Source organism: Leucoraja erinacea, chromosome 32 (assembly GCF_028641065.1).
Source record: "Leucoraja erinacea ecotype New England chromosome 32, Leri_hhj_1, whole genome shotgun sequence".
NCBI classification, from domain to species: Eukaryota; Metazoa; Chordata; class Chondrichthyes; order Rajiformes; family Rajidae; genus Leucoraja; species Leucoraja erinaceus.
The window spans coordinates 8,299,195-8,319,500 of NC_073408.1; positions in this window are offsets into that span (position 1 = coordinate 8,299,195).

A 20,306-nucleotide genomic window follows, 5' to 3' on the forward strand; every position below is an offset into this window, starting at 1 on the left:
AAATGTCCCTCAAGTGTGTAGGGTAGTGTTCATGTGCGGAGATCGTTGGTCGGCATGGACTTGGTATCTCTAAAATTAGCTACACTAAACTAAACTACATTTGACCTTTCACAGTGCAACCACTCACACTTGCACGGATTAAACTCCTCCTGCCTTTTCTCCATCTGTGAGGACGGCAGCTTTCTACCCTGGAGGACCTCGGTGAATGAGATGGGTTTTCACGGCTAATTGGCAACAACGCGATTATAATATCTGAGATGAGATTTCCTTTTTTTAACTTTGGATATATTCACTGGATTTAAATTCCCCAGTTGCATTTGTGGGATTTGAACTCATTGCTCAAAATCATTAGCCCAGAACACTGGCTGCTCGTTCAATAACTTAAACCGTTCTCTATTCCGCTCTGGGCAGAAAGCTGTGGCATAACTAAACGAGAATGGGTTTGGAAAAAGTCTTACCGGTGGAAGTACAACAGTTATCTGAAATTGCTGAACAAAACAAAATCCCCAGGCCTTTATTGAGGCAAAGTGAAGTCAAGGAGAGATAGGAACAGTTCAATGGTTCATTGGTAATATCTCATCACATAGCTATGTAAAGTGAAATCCCTTTGTGTACCATGCAGTGGAAACCTTACTATATATAGGCACAATCATATGTGCAAGAGTGTAGGCCTGGATAGAGTGGATGTGGAGAAGATGTTTCTATTAATGGGAGAGTCTAGGTCCCGAGGTCATAGCCTCAGAATTAAAGGATGTTCCTTTAGGAAGGAGATGAGGAAGCATTTCTTTAGTCAGAGGGTGGTGAATCTGGGGAATTCGTTGCCAAAGAAGGCTGTGGAGGCCAAGCCAATGAGTATTTTTAAGGCAGAGATAGATATTTTTTTGATTATTACTGGTGTCAAGGGTTCTGGGGAGAAGACAGGTGAATGTGGTTAGGAGGGAGAGAGAGATCAGCCATGGTTGAATGGTGTAGACTTGATGGGCCGACTGGCCTAATTTTGATCCTATCACTTCTGAACTTATGAATGTATGAATGGTAGTGGGGATGGAGACAACACACAAGTGGCGTCATGCCTTTTTGTCAAGTTCATGTCCAAAGTTGTTGGAAATGCAGGGTCTTAGCTAGGGCATAAAGATGGTGCTTTATTCACGACAGTACATAGAAACATAGAAACATTGAAATTAGGTGCAGGAGTAGGCCATTCGGCCCTTCGAGCCTGCACCGCCATTCAATATGATCATGGCTGATCATCCAACTCAGTATCCCGTACCCCCTGATCCCCTTAGCCACAAGGGCCACATCTAACTCCCTCTTAAATATAGCCAATGAACTGGCCTCAACTACCCTCTGTGGCAGAGAGTTCCAGAGATTCACCACTCTCTGTGTGAAAAAAGTTCTTCTCATCTCGGTTTTAAAGGATTTCCCCCTTATCCTTAAGCTGTGACCCCTTGTCCTGGACTTCCCTAACATCGGGAACAATCTTCCTGCATCTAGCCTGTCCAACCCCTTAAGAATTTTGTAAGTTTCTATAAGATCCCCTCTCAATCTCCTAAATTCTAGAGAATATAAACCAAGTCTATCCAGTCTTTCTTCATAAGACAGTCCTGACATCCCAGGAATCAGTCTGGTGAACCCTCTATGGCAATAATGTCCTTCCTCAGATTTGGAGACCATGCTACATGCCAGCACAGCACTTCTAAAATGCAAAAAAATTAGATTTTCAAATCTAATTTTGTTTCTAATGAAACAAAAAATATAACTGAAGTTCAAAAAATAAAACGTGATAATTAAATTAGGAGATCAGGCCATGAAACAGTTTAGATAAACAGCTTTGAGTGTAGGAAGGAACTGGAGATGCTGGTTTACACCAAAGATAGACACAAAAAGCTGGAGTAACTCAGCGGGGCAGGCAGAATTTCTGGAGAGCAGGAATGTGTGACGTTTTGGGTCGAGACCCTTCTTCAGACTACTATCTGAAGACTGCAGTCTGAAGAAGGGTCTCGACTCAAAAAGTCACCCATTCCTTCTATCCAGGATTGAAGCCTCCCACTGAGTTACTCCAGCTTGTTGTGTCTACCTTAGATAAACAGCTTCAGCAGCTTATAAGGACTATAATTTTTGGAGGATGATATATTGGATGCGGAGGCTGGTGGGGAGAGAGGTGAGGATCAGGTGAATTCTCCCCTTGTTCCATCTGGAGGAGGGGGGAGCGAGAGAGAAACTACAGGACAGGGGGAGACATTTATAATAACAGGGAAGAAACCACATCTACTAACTAAAGAAAATTGTCTTAGAATTGAAAGACTAAACCTCGCTGGCCATGATCTCATCTTGCTACTACCATCAGGAAACTGTGACAACCAGGTTCAAGAACAGCTAAGATAGACACAAAATGCTGGAGTAACTCATCGGGACAGGCAGCATCTCTGGATAGAAGGATTGGGTGACGTTTTGTGTCGAGACCCTTCTTCAGACAAGAACAGCTTCTTCCTTGCAAAGATCAAGCTTTTGAACACTGCACGACACTAGCCTCAGCAACTGTGGACTGTACCTTAGATAGCTCTACAGACTTCAGTTTTACACACTTATGGTCACCCGGTATTACTGATTATTAATTTATTGTATTGTTGATTATCACGTAGTTATCTGTGTGTTATTGCTTCAATGGACCAGTTGTGATGCAGCAAGTATGAATTCCATAGTTCTGTTGTTGCTGTATCTGACAATTAAACACTGTAGAGTCTTATCATGATGATCCCTGGAATATAATAGCAACAGGGAGGACAGAGAGGCAGAGAGAATTCTTCTTTGTTATCTTTGCCACAAATGTCGACCATGCACTCAAATTCACCTGGACCATCTCTGACACCTCTCCACTTTCACGTAGTAAGTCTAACTTTACTGTACCACTTGACAGCTTTTTTTTTAAATTGCTGTTTTTTCCCTTTTTCCTCCCGCCCACAATATTTAATATGTAAAAGAATATGTGATTCTGTTCCATTCTGTTTGTAGTTTGTTTGGTTGTTTGTTTGTTTGTCTTTTTGCATAATGTCCACGAGCATTGCCACTTTTCATTTCACTGCACATCTTGTACGTGTATGTGACGGATAGACTTGACTTGACTTGAACCAGCATCTGCAGCTCCCTGTTTCTGCAGTACATTATCACCAGTCTATGTTTGCTTGCCCCATTGCCAGGAATACTGCCACACGAGTAGCTACAGTGGGCGGCACTGAGGCGCAGCGGTAGAGTTGCTGCCTCACAGCGCCAGTCCCAGGTTCAATCCTGATTGCAGGTGCTGTTTGCATGGAGTTTGCACATTCTCCCTGTAACTAGCGTGGGTTTTGACCGGGTGCTCCGGTTTCCTCCCACATTCCAAAGACGTACAAGGTTGTAAGTTAGTTGGCTTTGGTATAAATAGTAAATTGTCCCTTGCGTGGAGGATAGTGCTAGTGTACGGGGTGATGGCTGGTCGGCGCGGACTCGATGGGCCGAAGGGCCTGTTTCTGCACCATTTATCTATGCAAAGCTAAGCTGAAACTAAATGTCTCATCGTGGTCAACAAACAGTGGAGAAAAAAAACAGTGTATTGTCAAGCAGTGCGTGTGTCTGATCCCCAGCCGACCCAAGAAAATTAAGTAAGAGACGAAAGGAGACAGTCTAATTTTGTATCATTAATTTCAATTTGCCTGATTGTATAAGTCTAAGAGCAATCAGTGTTAAGGATGTCCAAAATCAGGGCAGCTAATGATTCTCACAGATGTATAACCACCGCAGGCACCCGATACTGAACCTGGAGCAGCCACTGTGACAATCATTATTTCAACACTGAAAGGTTTTCAGACTGTTCGCCTCCTCTCCCACTAAACTCTCATCTACTTCTCGCCTTGTCAGGAGACAATGAGGAAGGGCACCCCACGCATACAGACAGAGCGTACCACACATTGGATCATTTACTCACTGACCATGGTCTGCACCTTCCTCAACTAAATGCTCCAATCTCTGCCAACTGAAAGGACTCATTGATCTAATTATTTTATTAAAATCCAGGGGACCAGGACAGAAGCCTCCTCGTGTCGATCCCCCGAAACGACAACACGATGCACTCTGTGACACATTGGGCGACCAATTCTGTCAACATGTTGGACGATGACAGAAGCCAACAGCGAGCTACACGTCAGCTGACACACGAGCAAACGAACGATTAAAATCTAGGAGGACGTTACATAAATTGTCATGGCCGTCCAAGTCGTTATTCAATTCAGTTTAGTTTATTGTCACGTATACCAAGGTACAGTTAAAAGCTTTTTTGATGCATGCTAACCAATCAACAGAAAGACAATACATGATACAGTTTAAGGATAAGGGGGAAATCTTTTAGGGCCGAGATGAGAAAAACATTTTTCACACAGAGAGTGGTGAATCTCTGGAATTCTCTGCCACACAATGCAGTTCATTGGCTATATTTAAGAGGGAGTTGGATGTGGTCCTTGTGGCTAAAGGGATCAGGGGGTATGGAGAGAAGGCAGGTACAGGATGCTGAGTTGAATGATCAGCCATGATCATATTGAATGACGGTGCAGGCTCGAAGGCCCGAATGGCCTCCTCCTCCACCAATTTTCTATGTTTCTATGATTGCAATCAATCAATTTGCAGTGTATAGATCCAGTATATGATAAGAGAATAACATTTAGTGCAAGGTAAAGTCCGATCAAGGTCCTACACCTATTGTCTATTGTCTATCTCGATACCTTTCCCCTGACACTCAGTCTGAAGAAGGACCTGACCCAAAACCTCATCTATTCCCTTTCTCCAGGGATGCTGCCTGTCCCGTTGAGTTACTCCAGCATTTTGTATAGATCATCAAACCTTTTAACCTATTTGCAGGATATTATTGTAATTGATTTATTGTAATATTGTCTATTATATATTATTTCTGCAGTATTGTATTTATGGGCCTGTTATGCTGATAGCAAGTAAGAATTTCATTGTTCCGTTGCTGGTTCATATGACAATTAAACACTCGTGACTTGGATACAAATGACTTTGGCAAAACCAATTACAACCAATCTCTGATAAACATACCATGGTATGGTAACTGGAAAGATGCAAGACTTTAACACCATTGTGTCCTAAGTTTGGGAGAGAGGGGGAGGTGGGTGGGCAGAGGATGTGGGTTCTCTGAGTAGCCACCAAGGCTAAATGCATCATTCCTGTTGTTACTTAAATCAGAACATTTTTAGAGAAAATTGCAACCTTCAAATCTATACGGCTTCATTAAAGCATATATTTAGATTTAGAATTCAAGAGCAGGAAATTATGTTAGAACAGTAAAACACACTAATTATGTTGCAGTTAGTCATGCCAGTACAGGCCAGCCACCATATTGCTAGAAGAAGTTCAGTTTAGTTTATTGTCACGTGTACCGAGGTACAGTGAAAAGCTTTTGTGCGTGCTAACCAGTCAACAGAAAGACAATACTTGATTGCAATCGACCCATTTACAGTGTACAGATACATGATAAGGGAATAACGTTCAGTGCAAGGTAAAGCTAGCAAAGTCTGTGATAATCCGAAACTTTACTGTACCACTGCAGCACTGCTCTCTGGTTGTGACGGGATGATTCCGTTGCGATTGTATCAGACTGCAGAAGATATTAAGAATGAGAAAATAATTCAGCAGGCCAGGCAGCATCTCTGGAAGGAAATGGACAGGTGATGTTCGGGTCAGGACCCTTCTTCAGAGTGAGTGAAGTGGGAGGGAGAAAGCTGGAAAAGACCAATCTAACGACTGCCCGTTACATTCCCCAACACTGCTCCGGTAACCTGCCTGTGATAACCCGCTGATGATAACATCCAGTTCAGGTTCACTGTTACATGCACAGGTGTGATAAGGTCCAGGTACAATGAAAATCTTGCATACAGCAGCATCACAGGCACATAGAATCAGTCAGCACACAAAAATAAATGATACATACACTATACATAAATTACACATAGAATGTCTAAAAGACAGAAGACTGTGCATAAAATAAGATACAGTTTTAGAGATACAGCTCGGAAACAGGCCCTTCAGCCCACTGGGTCCGCGCCGACCAGCGATCCCCGCACATTAACACTATCCTACACCCACTAGGGACAATTTTTACATTTACCAAGACAATTAACCTACAAACCTGTACGTCTTTGGACTGTGGGAGGAAACAGAAGATCTCGGAGAAAACCCACACAGGTCATGGGGAGAACGTACAAACTCCGTACAGACAGGACCCGCAGTCGGGATCGAACCCGGGTCTCCAGTGCTGCATTCGCTGTAAGGCAAGAACTCTACCGCTGCACCACCGTGACTGCCTGGTGAAGATATTAGTGCAGAAACATAATTAGAGAATAAAATGCAAGTAACTGGCAATGCAAGTGGATGGTCTGTGGTGTCCCATAGTCAAGGTAGGTTTAGGGATGTGTAGTTTGGTTTAAGAAACTGGTAATTGCAGGAAAATACAGTAGTTGTTCCCGAATCTGGTGGTGTGGGACTTCAGGCTTCTGTCTCCTGCCTGATGTTAGTAGTGGGAAGTGGGCAAGGTCCAGATGCTGGGCATCCTAGATGATAGATACCGCCTTCTCAAGCCAGCGCTTGCTGTAGATGCTTTCGATGGTGGGGAGAGCTGTGGCCATGATGGACTGAGCTGTGGCCACCACTCTCCGAAGCCTCTTGTGTTCCTGTGCGTTGGAATGGCTGTGTGATAACAAGTTAGGGTATGTCCCACAGTATAACTGTGGTGGCTTCTGAGAGTATTTTGTGACATGGCGAATCTCTTTAAACGTCCAAGAAAGAAGAGGTGTTGGTGATTGTATCTACATGCTAAGCCCCAACAGGTCATCATAGATATTCATGCCCAGTAATTTGAAGCTGTTCTCTCTCCCCCTCACCCCCCCAATAACTTATCGCCTGTTCTTCCATGAAAACACCCCACAGCACGGTGGTGCAGCGGTAGAGTTGCTGCCTTTCAGCACCAGAGACCCGGGTACCATCCTGAATACGGGTGCTGTCTATACAGAGTTTGTACGTTCTCCCTGTGACTGCAATGGTTTTCCCCGGGTGCTCCAGTTTCCATCCACACACCAAAGACATCCAAGCTTGTAGGTTAATTGTCTTCGGTAGAAATTGTAAATTGTCCCTCGTGTGTTGGATAGTTCTGGTTTACGGGGTGATCGCTGGTTGGCGCCGACTCAATGGGCTGAAGGGTCTGTTTCCGTGCTGTATCTCTAAACTAAACTCAACTCCTTTGCTGCTGGTGTTAATATCCCTGTGAAAATGCATCTGTGAAACACCTTTGGACAAGATGTACACTTGGACTGCACATCAAAGCCTGCAGATAAATCCAAAAGCACAAAAGACCTGAAAAATTAACTTGTGCTGCCTGACCTGCTGAGCTTTTCCAGCAGTGACTGCTGCTACTTAAATCCAAGTACCTGTCATCTAATTTCTCTATTTGATGTTAATTCATGTTGTTCTAATTTTTCTGCTTTCACTCCGCCTCTGTTGTCGTTTTTCATTATCCTGAGTCTCCTGCTGCCTGGGTAATCTCTCTCTGAGTCTCTCTCTCTCTCTCTCTCCCTCACTCTCTCTCTCTCTGTCTATCTCCTCTCTCCGTCTCCCTCTCTCCCTCTCTCCCTCCCTCTCTCCCCCTCTCTATCACATTCCTTCTCTTCACTCTCTCTCCTCTCCCTCTCCCCCTCTCCCTCTCTCCCCCCTCCCTCTCCCCCCCTCTCCCCTCTCCCCCTCTCCTCTCCTCTCTCTCCTCTCCCTCTCTCTCTCCTCTCCCTCCCTCCCTCTCCCTCTCCCTCTCTCTCTCTCCCCTCTCTCTCTCTCTCATTCTCTCCCCTCCTCTCTCTCTCTCCTCTCCTCTCTCTCTCTCTCTCTCCCCCACACTAACTCTCTCTCTCTCTCTCCCCCTCCTCTCCCCTCTCTCCCCCTCTCTCTCTCCCCCCTCCTCCCTCCCCCTCTCATCCCCTCTCCCCCCCTACCTCCCCCCTACCTCCCTCTCTCCCCCCCCCCCCCCTTTCTCTCTCCTGTGCTGATAGATAGACCCTGTTATCCCTCATCAACAGCAGGAACAGGCTCAGACGCCAACTAGTACATCTACAGAAAGCCCTGGACTAAAGATAAGTAAATAGGAAGCTTGTTTTTGTTCTACAGATGTCTTGATACTGTAAACTCACAGAAGCAACATCAAGCACTGGGTTTGCTGTACGCCCCAGCTCCCTTTGAACCTGGCTCCATGCGTATCAATAGATGCCAAAGAGTGAGCACTGAAGTATTGCAGGTGCATTAACATCTTTACAGTGCAATTTAAAGTCGACAGCTCACCAAATGCACAGTTAAAGTGCAGACCTGAGGCAAGCTGTGAGCTATCTTTAATATGCACCTACCCCGTACCTTAATGGGCCGTGGTCACACATTCTGCAAATTGCCTGTCATCGAGGCAGGAATAAAAGTGACTTTATTCCTTGTAAACACCTCCCACATATTGGACAAAGACACAAAGTGCTGGAGTACTGTTACGTATTGTCTTTCCGCTGACTGGTTAGCACGCAACAAAAAGCTTTTCCTGGTGCAGGTGACAATAAACTAAACTAGACTAAACTAACACAGTGGGTCAGGCATCATCTCTGGAGAACATGGTTAGAATCTAAGAGATGCTGCTTAACCCGCTGAGTTACTCCAGCACTTTGTGTCTTTTTTCCCCCCTGTAAACCAGCATCTGCAGTTCTTTGTGTCTTCCACTTTTTGGATCTTGCTTCCCTTCCACCAGCTTCTCCTAATGACCTTCACCAGGTCCTGCCTCTCGCTGTGGAAGCCTCCTTTCCCCCAGTGCAATGACTGACTTTACCATTTTCCATAGGTAGACAAAAATGCTGGAGAAACTCAGCGGGTGCAGCAGCATCTATGGAGCGAAGGAAATAGGCAACGTTTCGGGCCGAAACCCTTTCTTCAGACTAATGCGGGGGGGGGGGGGGGGGGGGGGAGTGTGGGGAAGAAAGGAGGAAGAGGAGGAGCCAGAGGGCTGAGGGAGAGCTGGGAAGGGGTGGAGACAGCAAGGGCTACCGGATATTGGAGAAGTCGATGTTTATGCCGCTAGGGTGCAGACTGCCACAGCGGAATATGAGGTGCTGCTCCTCCAATTTCCGGTGGTGCTCACTCCGGCCATGGAGGAGGTCCAGGACAGAAAGGTCCGATTCGGAATGGGAGGGGGAGTTGAAGTGCTGAGCCACAGGGAGATCAGCTTGGTTAATGCGGACCGAGCGGAGGTGTTCGGCGAATCGATCGCCAAGCCTACGCTTGGTCTCACCGATGTAGATCAGCTGACATCTAGAGCAGCGGATGCAATAGATGAAGTTGGAGGAGGTGCAGGTGAACCTCTGTCGCACCTGGAACGACTGCTTGGGTCCTTGAATGTAATCGAGGGGGGAGGTAAAGCGACAAGTGTAGCAAAAAAGAAAGTTCAGTGTGTGTATATGTACACATACAAATACTCATATATATAGATCATAAAAAAATATATTAACACACACATGCACACATACACGCAGACAAAAAAACAATCATAATCATAATCATAATCATAATAACACTTTATTAGCCAAGTATGTTTCGCAATATACTAGGAATTTGATTTGCCGTACAGTCACATCAATAAAAAGTAACAGAACACACAAAATGCATTTTACCATAATCATCCACCACAGTGACTCCTCCACATTCCTCACTATGATGGAAGGCGAAAAAAAGTTCAATCTCTTCCCTTCTTTGTTCTCCCGCGGTCGGGGGCCTCGGGCCTTCCGTTGACGGGACGATCTTGGCTCCCGTAGCCGGAGGCGTTTTGGCCCTCACGTCTGGGCATTCAAAGTCCTGCATTGGGGGGGGGGGGGTGAATCTCAGCTCCCCCGTGTCGAGCGATCAGACCCCGCGTCGGGGCTGGTCGAAGCTTCTGCGTCTATGGCATCTACGGTCTCTACCCGAGACTGCGAGCTCCTCGATGGTGAAGTCCCAGGCAAGGGATCGGCACCGACGGTAAGCCCACGTCCTCACGGTGGGGCTCAAAGTCAGTCCCGAGCAAGGCCTCCAGCTTCACGGTTAGGCCGCAGAGAGACCTGAGATACGATCCGTAGAACAATCGTATCTCTGGCCAGGAAATAGATTGAAAAAAGTTTCCCCCACCCCCCACATAAAACAAACCAGAGAACATTAAAATCAACTTTGAAAACACACTAAAAATAACAAAATAGCGACGTAAAGACGGACAGACCGTTGGCGAGGCTGCCATCGTCAGCGCCCCCTGGTGGTACAATGATAGTGCAACACTAACAACAACAGTCTATGTAGTTCAGAGCTTATTTGAGGTTGTAGTGTTTATTAACCAAATGGCTATAGGGAAGAAGTTGTTCCTGAACCTGGATGTTACAGTTTACCAGCTCCTGTACCTTTATCCCAATGACAAGGGTGAAATGAGTGTGTGGCCAGGGTGCTGTGGGTCTCTGATTATGCTTGCTGTCTTTTTGAGACAGTGATTCCGACTAGGGTCCTATTGATTGTACAACCTTCTGAGATTTAGACTTTAGTCTTCAGAGATACAACATGGAAACAGGACCTTTGACTCACCGAGTCCGCACCGACCAGCGATCGCCCCCTATACTAGCGCCATCCTACTCACTAGGGGCAATTTTTTACAATTTTACCAAAACTCTTTGGCGTGTGGGAGGAAACAGGAGCACCCAGAGAAAACGCACGTGGTCACAGGGAAAATGTACAAACTCCGTACAGACAGCACCCGTAGTCAGGATTGAACCCGGGTCTCCGGAGCTGTAAGGTAGCAAGTCCATCGCTCTGCCATCGTGCTACCCCGGCTTCTGAGATCTGGCTACACATCTGTTCTGTCTCATTGACTATTGGGAGACCTGTAGGTTATCCACATCATAGTAATCGCCCTATTCTTATTCCTAAATTCTACCCGTACACCCTCACAGCCGATCGCCCCAGGCCACCCTCCCTGAGTGCTATGGTAATGCTCTCTCTGATGTGCAGTGTAACCCCTTCCTCACAGAGCCACCATTCCTGCCCCTTCCCTCACTCATGTTTCTGTGACTGGGACAATATTCCAATCCTGTGTCATGATTCACACTCTCAGCACATCTGTCTCACCTCTGAGACTCTGGGGTATTAAAGTAAATGCAATTAAGCCAACCAACCCTCTGATGTTTCCCCCTCTGCCTCTCCCTACTCTTCCCACTGGACTTGCCTGTTCTATTTTCTTCACGTGAGTCAGCCGCCCCACCTGCTGCACTGTCGTCCTGGGTCCCACCGCCCCGCCTCACTGGTTTAAACCCCCCTGAGTAGCAAACCACCCTGTGAGGATAGACACAAAGTGCCGAAGGGCCTGTTGCCATGCTGTATCTCTAAACTAAACTAAACTAAACTAAACCAGGGGCGGGGAACCTTTTCATGTTGGAATGCCACATTAAGTTAGTTGTAATCTAATAAGGCCGCATCCAAGAAACGTCAATTAAGGGCCTGTCCCACGAGCATGTGACTCCATGCGGCAAGCGCAACCTAAAAGGCCGGTCCCACCAGCATGTGCCTGCATGAGGCAAGTGTGACTTAACCAGAAGCAGGAGCCGCATGGAGGTCGAGTGAATGACACGGCGTCGAGGTGGCTGCGGGCCGGCAGATCGTTGCCGCGCGGAATTTTTGAACACGGTCAGTTTTTCGGAGCCCCGCGCTATGTCGGGACCAGCTCCGCACAACTCCATACGGCTTCGGCGATCGAAGTGGGACCGGCCCCGCGAGGCCGTACGGCTCAAGCGACCACGTTAGGCCGTGCTTGCCGCCTGCAGGTGCATGCTGGTGCGACCGGCCCTTTAGGTCGCGCTTGCCGCATGGAGTCGCATGCTCATGGGACAGGCCCTTCAGATATACTTCAAAATGGACATTATATTGTTAAAATAGAGCTCGTGACTTACTAATGTTTTAATTGTGGCCGTCAGTCGGGGAGGATTATTTCGTTAAATCTTCTTTTGCTCTTTGGTATTTTAAATACGTTCATTTTAAGATTAAAATCAAAATAATAAAAGACAAACAAAATCTGAATAAGACTAAAAGGATTTGGATTTCAACAAAATTTGGATTCATTCAAAAGGCCGCACTTACTTAATGGCCTAACAGGCCGCATGTGCACTTAAGGCCGCAGGTTCCCCACCCCTGAACTAAACTAAACAGCAGTTAAAAGCCACTTGGCTCGATACATGGATAGGAAAGATTTAGAGGAATATGGGCCAAACATGGGCAAATGGGACCAGCATAGATGGGCACTTTGGTTGCCTTTGCACGGAAGGATCTGAATGATGCGCTGACTCCAACCCATTGAGTTTCAGTCACCGGCCAAGTATGCCTAGCAAACAGATCCCGCACCTCACAAAACAACCTCCGTAACCATCTGATGGTAATAAGTCACATTATCTCCGGTAGCCGATGGGTTAAGTCTTAATAAGTGAAGGAATAAGTATTAGCACAACCATTACCCAAGGGTTGGATTAATCTGAAAGTTTTGTGCAATCCCTACAATAATTGGCATAGCTTGGTACAAAGGAGTAGAGGAATGTGGTGATGATCAGTGAATTTGAATCACCTTCCCTGGCTTCAAGTTGTTTATTCAACTTGCGTACAGCCCAAGATGTGAATGAAAATCTCACTGTAGTTTGTGGCAAATTGGTGTCATTTCATTTCTGACTGCTCCTTCCACCGTACATTAAACTAAGCAGAACAGGCATTCCTCGTTATATTTTAAGACGCACTGCAGTTGTGAAACAGACTGCTGCAACATAAAGAAATGTGTTTATGTGTGGCATGGGTGGCACAGAGGTGGAGTTGCTGCCTTTCAGAGCTTGCAGCACCAGTGACTCGGGTTCGATTCCGTCTACGGGTGCTGTCTGTACGGAGTTTGTACGTTCTCCCCGTGACCTGCACGGGTTTTCTCGGAGAACTTCGGTTTCCTCCCTACACTCCAAAGACGTATAGGTCCGTAGGTTAATGGGCTTGGTATAAATGTAAATTGTCCCTAGTGTGCAGGATAATGTGATCGCTGATCGGCACGGACTCAGTGGGCCGAAGGGCCTGTCTCCATGCTGTATCTCTAAACTAAATTAAACTAAATATTATTCATGTGGGGTTGAAATCTAAATACTGCAGATGCTGGAAATTTAAAATGAAGCAACCAATGCTGGGAGCATTCAACAGATCAGCATCTATTGTGGAGAGAGGCAGAAGCTTTAGTGTATAAACTCTACATATTGGATGGCATGCATACAATGTTTTTCACTATGTCTCGGTGCATGTGACAATATTAAACCAATACAAATATTAGTATGAAAAGGTGCCACAGTATCACTTTTATGAAAAGCTTTCTGAAAGTCCAACTGAATCACATCTGGTATTCCTCATTCTCAGGGCACACAGTGGCGCAGTAGGTAGAGCTGCTGCCTCACAGCGCCAGACACCCAGGTTTGATGCCTGCATGGAGTTTGCACCTTTTTCCCTGGGACTGCGTGGCTTTCCGCCAGGTGCTCCGGTTTCCTACCACATCCCAAAGACATGCAGGTTTCTAAGTTTCTATTTAATTCTTTATTTCGAACAGAATAAAAGAATAAAAAGCAAGTGTGAAACAGCATACAAAAAACAAAACACGAATATTTATAAAGTGGCACAAACAATATCTATAATTAAATGAAATCGTATGTGTCCAAAAAGAAGCAGGAAGAAGCCAAAGCTTATTAATTCCCACTCCTTATTCAACTGCTTATAATTATCTTATACAAATTTAGCAGCTATATGTACACCATATGTACACCATCAGCTATATGTACACCATATGTACACCATCAGCTATATGTACACCATATGTACACCATCAGCTATATGTACACCATATGTACACCAGCAGCTATATGTACACCAGATTATTTACATTTATACACTAATCAAATATTTACAAAGCCATACAAAAAAAGAGAGAAAAAAAGAAAAAAGAAAAGAAAAAACCCTCATATACTATACAGTATCTCTTAGTCATATATACAACCCATCACCCTTATAATCACCCTTCCCTATACAATCAGTATAACAAATATCCCACTCACAATCACCTATCCTCATCCCAATATCCTTTTAAAAAAAGTGTTTTTGTACATCTTTTTAAACTGAATTATGTTTGAATTAAGTTTTATCTCCTGTTCCGGACCGTTCCACAAATTCACCCCACAGATTGCTATGCACATACTTTTGGCCTCTAGTTCATTGGCCTCTGGAAGTTGTCCCTGGTGTGTAGGGAGTGAATGACAAAATGGGATGACACACAACTGGTGTGAACTGGTAATCGATGGTCGCCATGGACTCGGTGGGCCAAAGTGTCTATTTCCACTCTCTTTCCTTCAATCAACTAATCAATTAATCCTGCTGGATACAACCATAATAAATAAATCAAATTTATCAAACATAGTGTCCCTTCCACTAATCCATGCTGACGCTGCCCGATGCAATTATTTATTGCGTGCATGTTTTCTGTAACCACTGCTTGACCACGGAAGCTGGCAATTGACTAACTACTCATGCCAGGGTACTTGGTCCCTAGATTCTTTCCCCTCTTCTCGTTCTGTCATGGCGGCATAGTGCTGTGGCGGTAAAGCTGTGCTGCCTTATAGAGCCAGAGACCTGGGTTCGGTGCTGTCTGTACGGAGTCTGTATGTTCTCCTTCTCCCCAGGACCTGCGTGGGTTTTCTATGGGAGCTCCGGTTTCCCCCCACACTCCAAAGACACACAGGTTTGTAGGTTACACAAAAAAGCTGGAGAAACTCAGCGGGTGCAGCAGCATCTATGGAGCGAAGGAAATAGGCAACGTTTCGCACCCGCTGAGTTTCACCAGCTTTTTTGTGTAACCTTCGATTCTCCAGCATCTGCAGTTCCTTCTTAAACACAGGTTTGTAGGTTATTTGGCTTCAGTACAAAGTGTAAAATTGGCCCTAGAGTGTAGGACAGTGCTAGCGTACGGGGATCGCTGGTCGGCATGGACTCGGTGGGCTGAAGGACCTGTTTCTACACTGTATCTCTAAACTAAACTAAACTTTTGTCCTTGCTTAAATCATGGGCTTACTTGTTGCCTTCCATCCTTCAGAAAACACTCCAAAGATGCAGGAATCTTGGACAGTGACATTATATCTATAACCCTTTATTCAAAACTTCAGCGACAGGGCATCAGTTCTTGGGCATTTATCAGTATTATGTTCCATTAATTTCTCCAATACTTTTCCTTTGCAAATGCTAATTTTTTTTGCTTTGCGTCAATTTCCTGGAATTTCTCTCTATCTTCTTGTGTGAAGACAGATGGCATATTTGCTTCATTTCTTTTATTCCCTGATATAATTTCTCCTGAATCAGTCTTTAAGGGACCTATATTAACTTTTGCTAATCTTTTCCTTTTTACATATCTGTGGAGGTTTTACTGCCTATTTTATATGTTCCTCGCTAGATTACTCTGTTTCTGCTTTCCTTTTCCTTATCAATTTCTTAATGCTTCTTTGCTGAATTCTGCAATTATCCCAGTCCTCGGGCGTATCGCTTCTTTTGGTCACATTATAAGTCGTTTCCTTTGATCTAATATTGTCTATAACTTCACATTAGCCATGACTGAGCTACTTTTCTTGTTGAGTTTTTATACCTTAACTAGACCAAGTGCAGACCCGTTGGGTCTGTTCCCCCAACGTGCGGTTGTGGGGGAGTGAGGCGGCATGCAGCATCACACACACTAACTATCTAGCGGGGGCAGCAGAGAGAATGGGGAATTTTGTAAAATCATTAATATCTCTGTCATATTTCATCGACGGGGAAAATCCTCAGCACACATGTGGCGGAGGGGGGCTCTGAGCGAGGTGGTCAAAAATGACAGCCGTAGGTGGCGGCGTTCTCTCGGAAATCGCAGCACAGATCGCCAAAACCGGTCAAGAACAGAGTTTTAGTAATATAATAGATAGAAGATGCGTTCATTATTTAAATATCAGCCATTGAAAGCTGGCTGGATTAGAGGGTCTCAAGGTAGAGTTTAGTTTAGCTTTAGAGCTACAGGCCCTTCGGCCCACCGAGTCCCCGCTAACCAGTGAACCCCACAGATTAACAATACCATACACACACCAGGGCTAATTTACACTTATAACAAGCCAAATAACCTACAAACCTTTACGTCTTTGGAGTGTGGGAGGAAACCGAAGATCTCGGAGAAAACCCACGTGATCACGGGGAGAACGTACAAACTCCGTACAGACAGCGCCCGTAGTCGGGAACAAACCCGTGTCGCCGATGTTGCAAGCGTTCTAAGGCAGCAACTTCACCGCTGTGTCTCTGTGCTGCCCCTGATCGAGGTTGGATAGACTTGGATTGTTTTCTCCGGAGTGTCGGAGTTTGAGAGGAGACTCGATAGAAGTATATAAAATTATGAGAAGCATGGATAAGGTAGACATTCAGAACCCTTTTCCCAGGGTAGAAATATCAAATACTAGAGGGCATACAGTAGCTATAAGATGAGAGGGGGAAATTAATGGAGATGCGTGGGGCAAGGGAACGCATTGCCAGGGGTGGTGGTGGAGGCAGATACGATAGTGGCATTTAAGAGGCTTATAGATCGGCACATGGAAGTGCATGGAATGGAGGGATATGGATCAACTACAGGCAGATGAGATCAGTTCAGCTCGGCATCATGTTCAGCAAAAAGATTGTGGTCTGAAATGGCCATTCCTGTACTGTTCTATAGTCTAGGCTCATCGCTTGCTTGCTGTTATACCCGTTTGTGTAGCCGTAGCCATAGATGTCGTATTCTACAAGTGCACACTTCCGGCAATACTATCATCAACAACTGTTGTCAGCATTCCCAAGATAGACCCTGCGTGTCATGAGAAGGAATAACACAAAAGCAGCGAAGGCAGCTATTAAATTCTGAAACAGAACTATAATTATTACGTTGGAAGGAACTGCAAAGATAGACCTTGAGTTACTCCAACATTTTGTGGCTATAATCATTATGTAATGAGGGAAATATTCATACAATGATGTGGTTGCAATGTGTCTCATGTTGAACTAAAGGATTTGGCATTATTGAAATGAAAACTCCAAAATGAAATTGGATTCGTAATCTGTGTGTCGATAATTGGCATATTGCACTGGCTTAAGCAATGTTTAGTTAGTAGGTGTAAGGAAATCATGTCAGACAGAGAGACATAGCTTCCCAGCTGTTTTCAGGCATCCTTTCACCAATTAGAGAGCGCTCCTGACCTCCCATCTATCTCATTGGAGACCCTCGGACTATCTTTAATCAGACTTTACTAGACTTTATCTTGCACTAAATGTTATCCTCTGTATCCTGTATCTGTACACTGTGGACGGCTTGATTGCAATCATGTATAGTCTTTCCTCTGACTGGATAGCAGGCAACAAAAACGCTTTTTGCTGTTCCTCGGTACACGTGACAATAAACTAAACTAAACTAAACTAAGCTAAAGTAAACTAAATGAAAAGTATCAAATTCTGAAACAAAACTATAATCATTGTGTAATGAGTAGGATATTCATATAATGAAGTGGTTGCAAACTCTCTCATATTTAACTTAAGGAATTGGCAATATTGAATTGAAAGCTGCAAGTGTAATTGGATATCTCTTAATCTGTGTTTAATAATTGGGATATGGCTCCAGCTTAAGCAATGTTTAGTTTGTCAGTGAAAGGAAAATCATGTCAGTCATAGAGCAGTAGAACATGGAAACGGGCCCATTGGCCCATCTTGTCCATGCTGACCAAGTTGGCATATTAGGCTAGTCGCATTTACCTGCATTTAGCCTATTGCCCCCTAAACCCTTCCTGTCCACATATCCGTCCAAATTACTTTATTAACAGTCACAATTATATCCCACTACTAGATATGGCTACCCTCTGGAAAAGCTAAATGTCTTCCCTTCACAGATATGCCCTCTACCCTCTGAGTGGCGCAATGGGCTAAGTGTTCGGCTGGCCCTAACGTAGCTGGTTCCCTCCCGCTTGGAAATCTCTTCACCCACCTCACTGTAAGCACCTTGGGGTCAATGCAAGACTAAAAATGTGTGCTATATAAAGCCTATTATTATTATTATAGTATTATTATTATTATAGTTTTAGAATCCTCTACTCTGGGAAAAAGACTGCGAGCATTCACCTTATCCATGCCCCTCATGATCTTGTACACCTCAATAAGGTCACCCCTCAGCCTCCTGTGCTCCAAAGAGGTCCCAGCCTATCTAACCTCTCCCTATGACCCAACCACTAATCCAGGTAATATCCTGTTGAATCACTTAAAATCTCCTGGAAGCTTTTGACAAATAATTCGTAGAAGAGCTTTATCTTTGGAGAGAATGATACAAAAGAATATGGGCAGCAATTCATTCAAGAAAGAAAGCACCTGTGTTTATGTTGAACTTTTCAAATTCTTAGATGTCTACAGGTGATTTTGATGAAGGTGCAACAGTTTCATTTCTGCATGAGTAACCCAGAGGCCTGGGCCAGTAACCCAGATACCTGGGCCAGCAAACTGTGTCCTGGGTTCATGGTCCACTGTGGACTTTAAATTCAGTTACAAATCTTGATTTTGCTTTTCAGAAAAGCAGCTGGTATTAGTCAAGATGACCACAGAACAAATGGATAGTTCTTGAAAGAAAAGTCCACCTAGGCCACAAAATGACTTTCATGGGGAAAAAATAATTGTCTGTACCTTGTCAGGACTGGTTGGGTATCCCAGACATACAAGAATGGATGGCCATCTACACTAACATTCTACGCTGTACATCGTTACTGATTAAGTTATTATCTACACCGACCATTGTTAGATTATCTAACTGACCATTAATACTGACCATCTAACTGATTATCTACACTGGCCATCTATAGACAGTAAATGCCGGAGTAACTCAGTTTCAGGTTGAGATCCTTCTCAGTCTGAGACATCACCCATTCCTACACATCTTAAATGAAGTGGCTGCGGAAGTTGATGCATTGGTTTTAATTTTCCAAAACCCTAGATTTGGGCAAGTTTCATTTTGATTGGCAAAATGGCAAATGAGTCTCTATTCAAAGAGTGAGGGAGTCAGAAAGCCAGTGAGCTTAATGTCAGACACAGGGAACATGTTAGACACTGCTATCAACAGGTTACAACAGGGTAACTAAAAACTCAAAGTACTCAGGCAAAGTCAATGAGATTTTATGAAAGGCAATTCGTGTTTGATCAATGTATTAAAGTTCTTTGAAGAAGTAACATGCTGTGGAATAAGGAAAACTGATTGATGCACAATGCTTTGATTTCCAGAAGCCATTTGATAAGGCAAAATATCAAAGGTTATTGGGGAAAATATAAGTTTACGGCACAGGGGGTAACATACTAGCATGGATAGAGGATTGATGACACCCTTGTGTCTGCAATCTTGATGCTGCAATCTTGAGCAAAACACAAAGTGCTGGAGGAACTCAGCATCGGTGAAGGGAGAGGTTGAGAAGGAGTTTTTTCCCAGAGGCAATTCGGACTGTAAACGCCCATCTCACCAGGGACTAACTCTACTGAACGTTTGTCCTTCCATTATTTATTATGTAAAAGAATATGTGTGTTATGATTGTGTTTATAATTTGTTTGGTTGTTTTGTTGTTTGTCTTTTGCACAAACGTCCGCGAGCATTGCCACTTTCATTTCACTGCACATCTCATATGTGTATGTGACAAATAAACTTGACTTGACTTGACTTGGAATGGACGGATGATGTTTCATGTCGGGACCTTCAGACTGAGGATAGGAGAATGGCTAGCTAAAGGCTCTGTCCAACTTGGCAATTTTTTTTCGGCAACTGCCGGCATCATTGACTGACGGCATCAGTCAATGAGGCCAGCAGTTGCCGAAAGAAATCACCGAAAAATCTGCAGCATGATGTGGCGTGATGCGGCGTGACGACGTATGATGTGGCGATGACGTGGCGTGGTGACGTATTGGCGTGCGGTGTTTTTCCAAGTGTCGCAACATTTTTTTTGTCGCCGCTAGATTTTGAAATGTTCAAAATCTTTTGCCGGCACTGATATGATGCCGGCAGTCGGCAATAAAATCACCAAGTGGAACAGGCCCTTAACTGAGTGCGTGCATAAATAGGTCGTTCTGGTTGTTGAGATGTGATGAGTGGTATACGCAGGGAACTGTTCTTGGGCCAC